The sequence below is a fragment of the Aythya fuligula genome, chromosome 26 (assembly GCF_009819795.1).
Source record: "Aythya fuligula isolate bAytFul2 chromosome 26, bAytFul2.pri, whole genome shotgun sequence".
Lineage (NCBI taxonomy): Eukaryota > Metazoa > Chordata > Aves > Anseriformes > Anatidae > Aythya > Aythya fuligula.
This window is the reverse complement of record NC_045584.1, coordinates 2436022-2452741: the sequence shown is the minus strand read 5'-3', so window position 1 is coordinate 2452741 and position 16720 is coordinate 2436022.

The following is a 16720-nucleotide window of genomic DNA, read 5'->3' as shown; positions in this document are numbered from 1 at the left end:
GTGGCAGAAACGCTGACCCAACAGCGCCAGCACACTTTCCACCATGCACCCAGCTTGGTGGTTGACCTTGGAAAAGTCACATTCCATCTTCCCATGTCTAGTCCCATCCCAGCCTTTGTCCATTTCTGTTGCTTGGACTGAAGGCTCTTCAGGTGTGACTAAGTTCACAGATTTGTCTGTCCTAGAATCTCAGGGAAGTATTTTGGGAAATACTCTTTGTTCCTAGGAGGGGAAAAAAAATACTCCTGGAAAATGAGAAACTCCATTTTCTATGGCACTTCTTCAAATGTTTCTCTTGGAAGAAAAGAATCAAACATTTTCTTGCTGCCAAAAAAAATCCAGAAAGGCATGTTTTTCAGTTGAGCAACAGAACATGCAGGCTTTATGGGGGTATTGGTAACACAGATAACGATCACTGACATTTTCTAGGGAAAGTACTGTAGTGGTTAAAGAAACATCTATTTCATCCTGAATATAAGTTTGAACCTAAAAAGTGAGTTGTTCCATGAGCAGGGGAACTGGTGAAACCCGTTCTCCTGACTTATGTTTTACAACTGCTTTTTATTTCTTCCTTTCTTGGTGCTCCCGATATCCCCAGGGCACCCTTATCCCCTTCAGACCTCCCCAGTAAAGCCCTTAGCTCTTCTGAGAGCTTCCTGCTTTGCCAGCAAAGAGCAGCAGGTGCAGTAGCTGGTTGGAAGTCAGGCAGGTACTGATGACCTGCTGGTATGTCTCTTATGTCCTGCTGATTATTTTTTTTATTTTATTTTTTCAAAAATTGCAGGAATCTTGGGTCTGTGAGACCTCTTTCTTTCCATCAAACTGGATTGAATCAGGTCAGCTGGTTCAGAAGTTATTGGAGTGCGGGGGCTGGCACACAGAGGGATGAGCAGCACAAGGTGGCTCATTGCTCTCTAAACCCTGGCTCAAAAATATGGCAGTTTTGGTGAAACAATGGGGCCCTAATGTCAGGTAGGGTGGTCGCTGTAAGAGCAGTGAGCCTGTCTCTGTGCTTGGGATATGTAAAGGCTCCAGGACTGTCTCTAGTGCACTTACCACTTATTTGCTCTACAGAGCCTTCAACCTGGAAATCAGGGCCCCACCTCATAGGAACTGCACAGGCAATCCCTAACCTAAGCCACTTACAGCTGGATGGATCAAGAGTGGGAGAGAGGAAGACGAAATTATCTCAGAGTTGCACATAGGGAGAAAAAAAGAAAGGCCAAGACCAGCAACTTACTGAGGAATCCTGTGAGCAGGTTAGAGGGAGGCTCAGATGTCCAGTGTCCCCATCTAGGGCGCTAAGCAAAGCCCACCTCAGCTTCTTCTTGCTTCATCACCCAGGCAGAATTTGCCCTTTCCTGGGCATTTCGCTCTGATTCACTGCCCCCAGGAGCTGAGTCAGTCTTACCCACGCTTCTCCTTTGGCAGCTCAGACCACATGGTGAGCTGGTAAGGAAACGTTATTTGTAGTTTGTTTGGGTTAATTATTCATGGGCACTGTGCTGAAAACACTTGGAGCTGCTTTCTGAACAGTCCTGGAGCTGGCATGCAGGGAGGGACTTACCAAACGCCTGTGGCTGGGCTGCCTTTCCATGGCCAAGCTCTCTTCCATCTGCTTCCTTTCAGCCCTTGTCACGCTCCCCGTTTCTCATGGCTTTGGCTGTGCTCTTTGGCATTATCTGAATAAGAAAGAGGCAAGTACTTGGAGCATTGTAGACATGCAATCAAAAATGGCATTTGACCAAGGAGGCGCTGACCCAGGCGTGGGGAGAATATAAACCTGATCCTCTGTCTGTTTTGTTTTTCCAATCACACTAAGCCACATCCAGGTTTTCACACCTGCTTTTCCTCCTGCAGAAGATGCCTTCACCCTTGCTTCTGACAATCTGCAACTGCCTGGAAGCCTTTTTCCCATAAGCAAGGCTCTGCTTACTTAGTGCATGATCCTGAAAATCCATTTCTCATCTCAGAACAGGGCAGCCTGTAGCTTTAGGAGCACTCTGAGGATGTTTACAGTGAGACAGCTTGAATTTCTCTAGGCATGCTCGCCCCCATACATTAGCACTAAACAGTGGTTTTCAGCCTTTCTGGGGTTATGGTTCCATAAACGTTTTCTGACAGGGATACAGACCATGTGTAGGATACTTAAGCTTAACAAAATGAGGATTACTTTCTTAGTTACTCTTCAGAAGATCCTTAAAAATTATGCAGGACTATCCCTGGTGTCTTCAGAACAGGGGCTGAAGCTCTTGAAAATTTCTAGGGGTACCTCTTCAGGGACAGCATCTGCTTAGAGAGCTCATTATCATGGCTTGGACGGCAACCAAGATGCTCATGGCCCGTAGGCAGCAGCTCTACCAGGCAGCCACCCCACCCAGCCGAGCCAGTAAGTGCAGGGCTGAGTCTCTTGACTCCTGTGAATTGCTCTTTCCAATTATGCAGACAAGAAACTGAGCTTGTGCTGCAAACATTTAATCTGGAATTAGCAAAGTTCGAAGTTTATGTGGGGTGGGTTTATTTTTTTGTTGTTGGGTCCTAGCAAAGGACACTATGATTCTGCTTTGGCTGACAACAGCTGCTGGCTGGGTTTTCTGCAAATGCCAAAACAAGATTTGTATTCCAGCACTCAGTTACTCACTTGAAATTTCAGGGGACTGTAATAGCCTAGGATTTGCTGTGAGCCCACCCTGTAGCACATATGCCCCATAAAACACCAGGACACAGGACAGAGCATTTATCCCAACTGGGTAAAATCCTCAGCTGGTATAAATCAACACAGCTACAGAGGAGTTCAGGAAGCTGTGCCATGTCACGCCAGAAAAGAACCTGGTTTAGAATATACTTCCAAATCATTAATTCTTTGCCTCAAGCCAAGATAGATGCCCCCTGCCACCATGGGACACGTGTTAGCTCAGTTTCATCTACTGAAATCTCATGCAACTGCCCAGGGAAAGAATTCTGACCCTATGGACTGTGTTCTCTGCTGATGCAACCCTCAGCTTTTGTTAAATGAGCTTCTTGGGCTGAACAATAGGTAACTGAGCTAAATAAAGGTGTCGTTTGCTGGCCTGCGCTATACTAGGGGTTACCAGAGGTGACTGCACTGGTCCTTTCAGAATTTATAAATTGATTTCAAGGAGTTTACACCAGCAGAGAGCTTGGCCCATGAGTAATGCACATAAATATTACTTTTAGGCACAGAGATGGAGAAGTCAGTCCCCCACCTGGCTGTTGCCTAAGTAACGCATCTCCAGGAGGATATTTTTTAAGCCAGTGTTATTTATCTAGTAGATGGAAGCAGGCCTGTTAAGGCATACCAGGTCAACATATGTCTAAGCATGTGCTGAAGAACTTAATTAGTTCTCCCTGAGAAGAGAGACTCCCAGTGCTATTTAAAGGATCGTTATCCTACTGCGAGATGCCTTGGAGCCTGCTGCTAGGTCTAAGCTTAACAGGGCAAGTCCAGAGTAGTTGTACGGGAGTGGAAAGTCTCCCTCCATGCTGAGGAGCAATTGCTGAGCAACCCCAGGAGCTGGGAGGTCAGTGCAAGGAGCAGGCATCAAAAAATCACACTGAAGCTCAACATAAGGGGCTTAATTCATGCTTGGCTGCAATGTTGGCTTTCTGTACAGGGTCAAACTGTGTAGACCCCATTATTTTTCTGATTTCTCTTTATAGAGATTCGGCAACATCTACGGTTGCTGGTGACTGCTTCCCAGGTGATTCTAGTGAGAGTGAGCAGGGGTGACAGGACAGAGAAGTAATAGAAGCCTGGAGGGAGCCACCGGTGAGTGTCTATGCAAAACATCGATCCTTGTGTCATCTTCGGAGTCAAACATAGGAAGCAGTTTCTTAGCAGCGAAACTGGACCTTATGGAAGTGGCTCAGTCACAGTTTTCACACCAAGCTATAATTTATGAGTCCAAAAATCAGAGACTGTAAACTGAACGGCAACAAGGGAATTAGCCAGGTTCCCCAAAGATGGATGTTTTTGCTCTTCTGCCAGGAGGTAGCTCCTTTAGTGGATGGACCTTTAGAAAATTAGGCTAAGCAGCCTCTGAGTGATAAAGCAGGGTCCGAAGCATATTAAAGCATGTGTAAGCACTGACACCTACTAGGGACACTGAGGCAGCATTGCAGAAGAGGAAGAATCCTGGACATGCTTATCTTGACCTAAGAGTGGCTTATATCCCACCTAGCACCTCGGTCTGCTCTTTGAGCTGTCAGAAGTTATTCCTAGATGAGTTGTTATGGTAACTGAGCTAATGCCCCGAGATAGATGTTTTCAGGTGGCTCCAGGCCAAAAAATCAACACCAAGAGATTCCAGATAATAGACTTCTGCTAAATTCAGTGCTGGCATCTACTTTATTTAACCTATTCACCAATGACTTACTGAACTCCATTCTCTGGGCAAGCCATATGTGATGACAATAGCTGCTTGACCTCAATGAACCTTGTCTTTCAAAAGACTGAGGGGATCCTGTGTGCTCTGGCTGGGTCTGTGCCAGTAAATTAAATGTGCCTAGGACTTTCCTCTGCAGTGAGAAGACAGCTGGCACAGAATGGCCATTGTTTTCATAACAAATTCTTACCCTCCAAACCTGCATGGTCACATCCAGATGGACCATAAAGAAGAGTCTTTGACCCATGCTAGCTCCTGAAATGCATCTGGACTGGACCAAGCTGCAGAGCAATACTCCAGCAGTGTAACAGAGAGCAGCCCTGGCACTGGTTAATTTATTAGTACAGACCTTGTCTGACTGACTGCAGTCACACGTAAGAAAGGAGCCTGAAACCAGGTGTGAAGGCTCTGACAATGTGCTTATGCTCATACCATGTCCTGAACCAGCTGGAGCTGTGCGTCCTTAGGAACAGTCAGTGACAGGCACACGGTGTGTCAAGGAATCACTCTGGATCACCCATTTCTATCCTCTATTTGAAATAGCTCATGAGACCACAGAGAGGAAGGCTCCCATGGGTTAAGCGGTGGATTTGCCCCTGCAAGATACCCTCCACCTTGCGTCTGACATGGAAATTAGCAGCAGGGGGATAGCAGATGCCCTATGCCCACCACCCAGCCCTGCTGGTGACTGCACCATGGAAGGCCTCTTCAGGCAGTGCTGCACAACCTGCAGCCGGCGGAGAGCACTCAGGCAGCTCCAACAAACCTCAGGGAGAGTCGTGCCACTTCCAGAAACTCCCACATCACCACCAGACCAGCCGAGCAGCTACCTGGCTCTGGGGCCCTGCGCCTGCCGCCTCCGGAGCGAGCCAAACAGGTTCCACCATGGCGTGGTCCGCAGTGCCAGCACTGATCACACCCCGGGCATTTGGGACAGCCTGCTGCATGCCCTCGTGGATGTTTTTGCATCTCTGCTGGGTGGCTGCTTTTTTTCATGTCGAGTCTCCCTGGTGGTCTCCTTGCTTTGGACACCAGTAGCTCGAACACCACAGGCTGGCCCGAGGCCTCTGAGTTTGGGGGGTTCTACCTCTGCTCGCCCTTTGGCATTTCTCATCTTGTTTTGCCCACTCGCGAGCTGTGTTATTGCAATATGCAGCTCTCTAGGGCAGAAACTGTTTTCCCGCATGTTCTTTGCTAGGCTTCCACTGCAACAGGATTGCAATCTTAATCAGCGCAGCAGTAATGTGATTAAGAAGCTGCTGCACAAGTGGGAATTGCAGCCTCAGTGGATGTGATTTTCCTGGTTCTGGCCTGCCTGGGTGTTTCCCCAGGATGAGAGGTCATGTTGACTGAACTCCAAAATGGCTTGCCCGAACTTTTGAACACTGAGGTCCAAATAAATTTTCAGCATTAGCTGGTATGCTGATCCCTTTCCTGCCAAGCTGCAGCCTTAAGTGATTTTTTATGGCTAAGTTATAAACCCCAGAAAACACGAGCAAGAAGTGGAAATGCTGACTTGGCCGTTGCTAAATGCCAATTATCTACAAAGGCATTAAGGGTGGGGGGTTGAAAAATAGGGTCATTTTCATGTTTTCTCTGGTTCAAAGTAAACTGTCCCGTGAGCCCCTTATAGGAACACACAGCATACAGAGTGACCATTAATATTTATAGGCACGACACTGAGATGCAGACCTTGGCAATCAGAGCAACACCACTTTTGGAATTAATATAGCTCTGCTTGGCTGGCCTCTCAGTGCAAAATACTAAGTAGGGACACCAAGATTTTTAGGGAGAAGTTAAGAAGTAGATGATGACCTTCAATGGCAAGGGTCCATACTTCACTGAGTCTGTGAAATAATAAAGCCAGCTCTTAAAACCTTGGGGCTGCTGGCCAAACCCAACACCAGGTTCTTTGTTCCTCTCTGCTCTTGTGGCTTTTAGTCCCAGTGCTGCATAGACTACTCTTGTCTTACTCCCTAAGGTTTTCCACTGTTGACCAGCTGATAAAGACCAGCATACCTCCACGGATGCTACTGGAACAACGTAGTATAGGTCATAGGATGGTTTGTGTTGGAAGGAACCTTTAAAGATCTAGTTCCAGCTCCCCTGCCGTAGACCTGGACACCTCCCACTATACCAGGTTGCCCAAAGTCCCATCCAGCCTGGTCTTTTAATACTTCCAGGAATGGGGCATCCACAACTTCTCTGGGCAACCTGTTCCATCGTCTCAGCACTCTCATGGTAAAAAAAAATCTTTTCTCTAATCCAATTCTACCCTGTTTCAGTTTGAAACCATTATCCCTTGTCCTGTTGCTACAGGCCCTAGAAAAAGTCTCTCCCCAACTTTCTTAATAAGCCCCCTTTAAGTGTTGAAAGGCTGCAATATGGTCTCCCTGGAGCCTTCTCTTTTCTAGGCTAGGTTAGCCAGCATGGTTTTATAATACCTAAAGGTCTGGCTCAGTAATCCTAAGGCTCAAAATGGTGCTGTAATCTCAGTTGCAATGCAGCACCTGCCTTCTCCCACCCTCTATTTCCAAACTCTGATAGAAACAGATAGAGAGAGCCCTCTAAACCTGTCCTCTGTACACTGAGGATCTGGCAAGGTGCTGAGTCATAGAGGTTGTGCTGAGCCCAGGACTACGCACTGAGCAGGTGGTGACTGCTGCCAAGGCACACACACGAGCATGTCTCAGAAATACTGAGTGTGGGGTCGGTATTTCAATAACAGCCCCGTCACCCCCGTGAGCTTTTAGAGAAATGTATCCCCAGTACCTGGGCATTTAGCACTCGTGCCACACAAAATAGTTAGGAATTGACTGAGGTTGTCATAGCCCACTAAGCCTCCGTGTCCAATAAATTAAGGAGAAATGTGACTTCAGGGAAAGGCCGACTACCCACCACAGTGCTCCCAGCCCTGGGAAAAGGGATCAGAGAATACACAAAGGTGCTTGTTTGGGAGCTGGGAAGGTTTTGATTAAATTCTAGACAAAAACATTATAAATCCTGCTCCCTTTTTCATATACTCACAGAAATTGAGCCTGAACATTAAACAAGAGGCTTTAAATTCTCAGAAATGACTAGCAGCTTCAAGCATGTACCCAGAACTCAACACACTGGGGTCAGGATCCTCTGGTGATTCTTGCATTGCTGCAGTTACAACCCTGCTTTTGCAGCACATGGGAAGGTCCCCAGCACATTTTGGAGCACCGATATGTGCACTCCATCAACCGAGTCCCTCTGAATCCTTTTCTACAACAACAAATATAAATGCTCCTGCTGTTAAAAACAAGGTGAAAAGGAGGAGCTGTGTGAAGTTAATCAGAGAGTTGAAATGAGATGCTGGAGAAAGGGGCCATGAGTGACTTGAGGTTTGCAGTTAGCTGAGCGATGTGAAATCTCTTGTGTCTGGCTGAGCTCTGAAAGGAAGTGCTTTATTAAATCTTCTTTGTGTGAGATTTCAAGCTGCCTCTGGACTGGAAAATAGGACCATTCCAGTATATGGCATCTAATCAGAACTGAAGTCTTTAGCACAGGTTTTTCTGCAGAGCAAACTCTGATCAGCACAGATGCATAACTCAGATGGCTCAGGATTCAGAAAGCTGAATTAGACACCGCACACCTGTGCTCTGCCGTGCCTCTCTTCTACCCAGTACCCCCAAAATGCTTCACAGAATGAATCGTGCTGACAGCAACAAGCCAGGTATTGGGAAAGATGGTGCAACTGGGTGTAAATTCACCCCACTGAGCCCAGACTGGCCAGAGGGCTGAGGTCCATTATGTAAAATTGCATTCCCACTGCAACGTAGGAGATGCCCTCATTGAAAAGATTCACTGAATCTCCTTTACGCTGCCTGTCTTGGAAACCTCTAACATCACTGCTTTGTGCCAAGATCTGGCCACATTTGAGGAAGTCTCAGCCTCTTCCCATCTCTGTCCAGCACTCACCGAGCTTTGCTGTTAGCAGGCTGCTCACAGCTCTTCCTTGTCAAAACAGGGCTGCGCCACCCCCAAACACTTGCGGAAAGCAACTACTAAAAAGAAATGGCGAGAGCCAGACATGACAGTGAAAGATGAAGAGAAGGGGTAGGCTCCCACAGCACTCCCCTGGGTCGCACAAGCTCCCATTTGCACGTCTTCTCTCTCCCTCTGTTTGGCCATGTTGTCAGGAAAGTGAGACCTGATCAGAGACAGGAGTGGCAACATCAACCAGATTTCCTCCTCCTCTTTCTCTCTTATTTCACAGTGCTGCATGTCTGGGGTTGAAGAGGCTTAAATCGCAATCTGCCTGCTGGAAATTGCAGGGGTTTCAGCTCCTGATCTGCTTCCTGCAAACCCCATCAGGAAAGTGTCCCAAAGGGCTGAGGTACGCAGAGCATTCCCCCTCCCTTACACCAGCCCAGCTCCTTGCCTACCTTTTATTGCTGACGAGAAGCAGGACAGAACCATTCTGGATATTGGCTTCTTTGAGAGTCTCATGTTCTTCGAGCTGCCTGGAGTTGTAATAAAATGTCTTCTTCCAGGAGGTGACGCCCTCCCGCACCAAGTGAGCCCGCAGGTCCATCACCGTGTCTCTGGGTCTGACGGTCAGTGGCATCATCAGGTCCTCATCGGCCAGGTGCACCTTGATGTGGTACCTCTTCCAGCGAGAAAGACTCCTTCGCAGTGTGTCCATCCTCTCCAGCTCACCGGGGACAGTGTGGCAGCGAGGAGCATCCAGCTGGGAGGTAGGTAAGGCAGGGATGTGGCTCTGAAGAGGCTGTCTGCCGTGAACAACTTAAAATGTCCTGCCAAACCTGTTCCTCCCAGTTGCTGAGCTGCATGCTTCACATTCCAGGGAAGAGCTCACCTGGCTCCAAGAGCCTGCTGGCTGGGAAATGTCTCCATGAATCATTTCCACACACCCCTAAATCCCTTAATAATTACTGCGTCCTCACAAAGTGCTCTTCATTCCAATGGCTTTCACAGGACTTTGAGGATGGATCTCCGCAGCCATTTGAAATGTGGGTGCCTTTGAAAAATGAATGGGTTTAGCAACCTCATGTCTCCTGCTCTAAAAAGCTGCCAGCTGTGGGATAGCTCAGTTCAAAAAGGAGACGTTGAGAAACCTCACAGCTATTTAACATGGCCATTTTAATGAAGAACAGAAAAATATTCTGCATAGTGAAAACTTCCTCATGGGGGAGAGCCAGAACATCCTGAAGGAGACTCAGCCGGTGTGAACACCCCTCATTAGTGCACTGCAGTTTCACATTAGGGGATCTGTACAGTTACTGTGGGAGAACGGGCTGGGACCCTCCAAAAGGGGTAGCATTCACTCATTGCTCCTCATACCATCACATATCTAATACTGACTCACACACTCCTCAGTGGTTTATCATCTTGATTTCCTCCTCCTTGGAGATCCGTGCCTAATTGAAGTATTGGTCGTATCCTGCTCTAACACGTGAGCAGAGATAGCATCACAGGGCTGCAGGCACACGCGAAAAGGTGACAAGAGAGGCCTCAGAATACCAAGAGGAGCAAGTGATGCTCTGGTAAATACAATGACACCTCCAAAAGGAAGGAAGCAATGCCAGCTGTGGGAGCTGGCTGTAATTGAACGATCCTGCAAGGCAGAATCTGACAGTCACAAGATGGTACTTCAGAGCAAACATCATCAAGATAAGGAAGTCATTTTATTTTTTTTCTCAAAAAGATCAAGTCACCCTCTTATCTTGCAGGTAGTTTCCTGCAGCCCATATTACAGGAATTAATTCCCTTGTCCATTCTTCTCAACACACACCAGTATTTTTTGACCAAAGTACTGCAATATAGTTGCCCTCAGAGTGTGCTCTTCACTAAAAAGGGGCTGCTCTTGCCTATTAGATAATGAAACAAATTGACAGATTTTCAGATATGGCAGCAGTCAGTTCCCATTGAGAACAAGATATGTGTCCCCTCTCCCACTGAGAAACAATGAGGTCTCTACCCTGTCTTCTCACTTCTCTTCTTTTTTCCATCCCCAATGCATTAGGTCTCTGTCAGGAACAACAGCTACACTACAGGTCATGGAGATTTCCCTGTGCACTCGATAGGAACTGAAACTTCTGCTAGCAAGTTTTTCTTTCTGGATTTGTTCACCATAGAGGTATGATTGTTTTGGTGGGGACTGGGATTCCTGGGTCCTCACTCTGCCACTGAGTTACTGCAGAGGTTTGAGATGAGTCACGTCACGCCTTCATGTTTGTGTTTGCTCATCTTATGATTGCTGCATGGTGTAACACGTGTCCTTTAAGCACCGCGTGTGAAATAGGAACAGCTTTTAGCACAGCCATGGCCCCTCTCATGGAAGCTTTTATAAATAGGATAGATCTGCAGATATGTCAATATTTTTCTCGAACACATGACACCACCACCATAGTGAAGGAGAAACGAAGGCACAGAGCAGTGCAAAGCTGTTTAAAGGAAAAAAAAAAAAAAAAAAAAAAAGATAAAAAAAAAAAAGTAAAAGGCTTCTGTCCCCACATCTAAGAATCTTATAGGTTGCATTTTCAGAGACCTACAGAATCTTACAAGTCTGGGGCATGGTGCATCCTTCCCCATTGGGGTGTCATTCGTTTGGGGAGCCAAAATTAACCTCTGGTGTAAATCCAGAGTCTCAGGGGTAAAGCCAGGGTCTGATCCAATTCCCACTGCCATCCAAGGGCAGATTCTCATTGACGGCAGTCAGAACTGGATCGTGCTCCAGACACACTGAGGTCTGATGGCTCCGGCCAACAGAATTTGCCCGGTGAGTGCCAAGGGAAGCATAAGGCATTCTCATTTCAGCAGAGCCCGTCTGGTGTCAGTGAGTCCATCAGCTCCATCCTTCTAGCGTACGTGACAGCCTGACAGCTGCCAAATACCTCCCTCAGACACCTTTCAGACGGCTCCTGTTTATTTTTAGGACAGCTCTTTCCAGTCAGGGCTCAGATGTGTGTATCATTACATAGAAAAGGGGGATGGTGGCAGAAAGAAAACACACAGCTATTATTTCTATTATTTTTCTTTCTTTACCAATGGTGTGGCTGCAGATTTTCTCATGTACCCCTGTGCCCCATCTGCCCATGTTGGGACCATTCATTTTAAGAAAAGGGGTGATATTTTAGCCTATGAAAGCCAGCAGAAGGAGAAGCATAGCAGTGAAGTCAGCTTATGAAATATTGAAGCAGTGAAACCCTCACTGGAACACGTGAATGGCTAATGCCAGTTCCAATTAATTTTGAATTTTTCATTAAACCATTATTAAAAGCAAGAGGACAGCAGAAATAAGGGAAATTGACTTGGGCAGTATATTAAGTACCTTAGTTTTGCTGGAGGATGTTTTATTATCTGTCCAAAGCAATTATTTCACAAGCTCCTGATAGTTTGTGGGCTAAACAGAGGTATAGGTTGAAGTTCTAGGTGGTCTTTTCTTAAAGTTATTTTAATCCTCATCCTCTGCCCTGTGCCTCACAGCCTAATTGGGCAATGTCTCTGGGATGCCATATCTGGAGGACAAGACATGGAGTCAGAGTTCTGAGAATCTGTGATAATGTGTCACTCTGGCGTTATTTACAAATCAAATAAAAACTTATTGACTTAAGCTTTTCCCCATATTGAGGGCAAACAGAGAATGTGCAAACATTCAGAGAAACATTCATTAGGAAAGCCTGAAAAGCAATTTAAAACCTAGGTGGGCTATGATTTTTTTAAGAACTAAAGCAATAGCATTTAATAAAACATAGTCTCCTCCTTTCCTGCTCTCAAAGCTTCCCTACTCCATTGACTAGAGCAAAAAGAGAAACACCTGCTTAAATTAGGTGCTTCATTAAAATGTCTCTTGTTAGTTGAGATAATCCTAGGCCTTATAATGTCTTTTTATAATGCCAGAATAGAGACAGATATTTCTTAGCCTTTTTTTTGGCAACGGCTGTGTTTTGCTGCCTGCTGTGCTGCTGTCCTTGCAGAGGAGGACAGAAAAGTGGGATGTTGCTCTATCAGGAAATAAAGGTTTCTTCATTTCCTGGTAGCAATCATATGGAAAGTGCGACATCTGGGGAAAATAAGACCTCGATTCCCCTGGAGGACTCTTTGGGGAAACTCCTCTGTCAATGCTGGCCTTTCAGGCAAGTAAGATACTGTGCTGGTTCCTGAAGCTGTCTGATCCCAGGACTCACAGTCACTAAAGCTTAAAACAAAGCATTAGCTGGCAGGCTCATTCTCTACCCCATGGTCATTCTGCTCCATTACTGAATGGCGCAGAAGGAGGCTGTGGTGTTGTGACCTCTGAGACCCACCCTGGCTGCTGGGGAACATGGGGCTGGGAAAGGTTCACTCACTGCAAATGAATGGCTGTGCAGGGCAAATCAAAAGGTTTGACAGTAATAGCTTACAGTTAGAAATCTCCAGTCCAAAATGCAGCCTGCCACCTAATCCACTCAGTGCCCCAGATATCTTAGGTAATGGGGCAGCTTAAGGTGCTAATATTTATATTTCTGAAAGCCCAGAGGCCCCAACTAGAGCTGTACCACCATGTGCCAAGTGCTTTACAGATAAGAAAGATGAGTAAGGCCTTTTCTATCACCCAGTGCTTCCCTCCTCCTGAGATGTGCTTGATTATAAAATGACTGGGCTCACTTTAGATGTCAAGTTACATCTACAGGAAATGAACAAAGAGCTAATAAATGATTAATAAATGCTTTGAAAAATGGGTAATTAAATGAAACAGCTTTTTAGAGTTCAACGGAAAAGCACAAAACATGTAAGCCCAAGCGATAACACTTCTCCTGATATAACTTATCTACAGCATACTGCTCACATCTGGAAGAGTGCTTAGAAATACTATTAACTTCTTGTGCACCACGAATAAAGGGAGCCTTTGTGAAGGAGGAACAATTCTTCTCCTGGGGATAAGGGCAAATTCCTCATTGTTTAGACCATTTAAAAGCCGTAAAAGCTGGAAGGTACTTACGGTAACATATATTGGGAGGTGTGTGTGATGAGGGAAAGAGGCAATCTTTGCACTGACCCTATCCTGTCATCTGCCTGTCAAGCTATAGGGTCCTGTTCTCCCAGGCCAGATGTCCTTTCTGTTACACTGGATCCCTATCCTGCATCTCCTTGCCTGGCACAGGGGAAAATGTCTTGTCATCCTGCCCTGCTCCATACAACAGTCAGGAGTTCTGATCCCATGTTTGGCACAGGATTGAGCTCAAAACAGGCTTCAGAAAAAGCTGGGTATTTTCAGCTTTGAAGGAGCAAACTTGTCTGGTTTTGGAACCACAAGTTTCTAAGTGAAAGCTAGTTGTGAGATGGTGACATTTTCTGGTGGAAAGGGAAACATGAAGGAACAAAAAAACAGTAACGCACATGTTAAATGAACCAGTCAAGTGCAGACAATGGAAAAGATGAAAAATGGATATAGGGGAAAGCATTTTGCAGTGGTAGGTTTTTCTTGCTGCAATTCTTTATAACTTCCCAGATAGGAGATTCATGACCCTAGGAAGCAGTCTGTATCCTCCAGGGTTTGGCCTGCAGCAGCCCATGACTCATTCACCTGCCAGGTTTGGCAGTAAGCTGAGAAACAAGCAAGATAACAAAACATCTTATGGAAGCAGCAAAACAAGAGATGAATGAATTAACTGCTGGATGAGTGAAAAAAAAAAAAAAAATATATATATATATATATATATATATATATATATATATATATATATATGTATAAACCTCTGTGCACAAAGTGGGGGGGGAATAGATAGAGCGAGTGAGTGCTCATGCCACTGGGAACTCCAGAGGAGCCTGCCTCCAAGGCAGCCAGCTCCATTTATTTGCAGGCAAAACAAATTCAGGATGCCTCAGTCTTAAAAGGTGAGGTAGGCGGAAATAAAAGATTTGAGGCTCTACCAGCCATTCCACCAGCAGCAAGATGGTTTTCCAGGAGCTCAAGGAAGAAAGAGGATTTGTGGATCTACATTGCCATCTAATGGCAAGGAGGAGCTGAAAGCTTTCAGTACAGCCCAGAAATGGGCTACACTAGCAAAATAACTGAGGAAGGAATGGTCCATAGCGATGACTGTCCTTTGGTCTAAAAGGAAATCTTTCCCTGTGACAGAATGGCAGTCCCCGGTGAAGGCAATGCAGCTAACCCAGATAAAGGACGGGTAGACAAAGTCTTGGGATAGAGGCTGCTGATTTCTGCTCTTCTGGCATCGTCTCCACTCCATTCTGTATTAGCCAGGAACATGCACATAGGATGGGATTTGCTTTCCCTTTTGTTTGTACCAGATACTGGCATAGATATAGGCTTCCCAAGCAGGTGTGCATTTCAGGGGCTGAGTGAATCCTGACATCCCATTCAAAACAGTTAACTCAGCATCTCAGGTGTTGAAGACCCTGTAGAAAAATACAGATAACCAGGATTAGATATGAAAAGAGGTCAGTTCCCTTCCGATCTAGGCACAGGAAGAGTAGATCTGGCCTTTTGTTCACACCTAGCCCAGCACATTGTCTGCATCAGTGGTGAGTCATGGATATGTAATGAGACAGTAGCTGAAAGAGGATATTACTACCCTGCCATACCCTTTACACTGGGTGTTAGCCCTGCAGGGAAGACATACAAATAAAATTCAGTGAGATGTGAGGTTTTATGGATTTCATCGTTTCTAACCAAACATTTAAAAGGAAATGCCAGGAAGAGACAAACTTGGTGTTCATTCTGGTGCCACCTTTGTTACAGCATGCTGCTGAGGATGCACTGTATTACATAGTTTCTAGAACAGAAACTTTACAAGAGAGAATTGAGTGTTAGCAGATACCTACATTAAGAAACCAAAGGAAACTTGGTAAAGGATTATCAGAAGTTTCTTCTACTTTGACACGTTTGTAGCCTTGATACATGCAGCTTTGCATATAAGGAGCTCATTCAATGTGAAAGAGGAAGGTGATACTTTATGACCATGAGTTTCAAACGAGGAGAAGCCAGGGAATAGATTAGGGATGTAAAGTATCAGCTCTTTCCAGATAGTGAAATGGGCCATGGTGTCAGTACCTCAGTACCAATTAATTTCTAAGGAGAAAAAAAAAAAAAAAAAAAAAAAAAAAAAGGAAGAAGAAAAGAAAAAGAAAAGTGGAGTAGGGATTGAGAATATGGGAAAAAATGGAGAATTGCCAGACCTCAGTCCACAGGACCAAAAGGACCACCCCCCCCTCCAGTCTGTTAAAACGCCTGCTGTGACATGCTTCCCATGCAGCGTGCTGCCAAAGAAATGAGCACACTCCTGAACAATTCAACTTCATTTCCTCCTGGTATCGTCTCATATTTACACACAATCTTGCCAAGCCTTGCTGGGCCCAAACAATCATACTGAAAGAAGAGGAATAAACAAAGGAATTCCTACAACCTATAAAATGCTCTCCTGCCTGCCCAAGAAAAAGGAAATGGTTTGGAGGGAGGTCTCTTTTTTCTTTCTTGGTTGCTCACTGTTTTCCAAGCTAATGAAAGCCAGAGGCTGTGGGAGTGACGGGATTAACATTACTGAGGGACCAGAGTGGATTTTTCAGGTATTTCTCTCCAGTTTGTGAAGCAGGGAGGGGAAGAAGGGAATGTACCTGGTTAAAGGGCTACACAAGATGACATGTTCCTTGACGTTCCTTTCTAAAAGTGGCTCTGAGTCATGCTACAGAGTTGATATGTAAAATGTTTCTCCTGCGGTAGAAATACAATAGTAAAAGAGCCTTTTGAGTGCTCAGTTCTCCAGCCCCAATTCTAAGCCTGCCTAAGCCTGCAGCAGGAGAGGGGCTGGTGAGCTGGCTGGAAAGCCTCCTCTGCCCCCCTCCGTAATCAGAAATTATGGAGAGGCTGCGAGAGCTGTCATAGAAACAGCTCGAAGCATGCCGAGGGCTACATACAGCTGTAGTCCCAGGGAAAGGCATGCATAGTCTTGCAGCTACCTCCATTGTATGGGTTCCCGTAAGTGCTGGGTCAGACGGGGTGAACGCCATACTTGCCCCACACACAACCCCACCCCCCATTTTTTCCCACACTTAACGTGTTTCCAAAGCTGTACCCCCAAACCTGCTTCTTTTGTTAGTTTTTAACATCATTCCTGAAGGTTTAGCAGCACTGCTACTTCAGAGCCTCACCCTGTCTCCTTAAATCGGTTCCATGCTCTGAACTATCAGCTCTTTGTTTTGGCTGCTTTGTCTTTCACTGTTCAAGTCATGGAAATCAAAGTACACCCATGGGGTCACCTTGCCACAATGGTACCTGTGGGACAGAGGAAGGGAACAAGTATTCTGGTTTCTGTGAGGAAAAA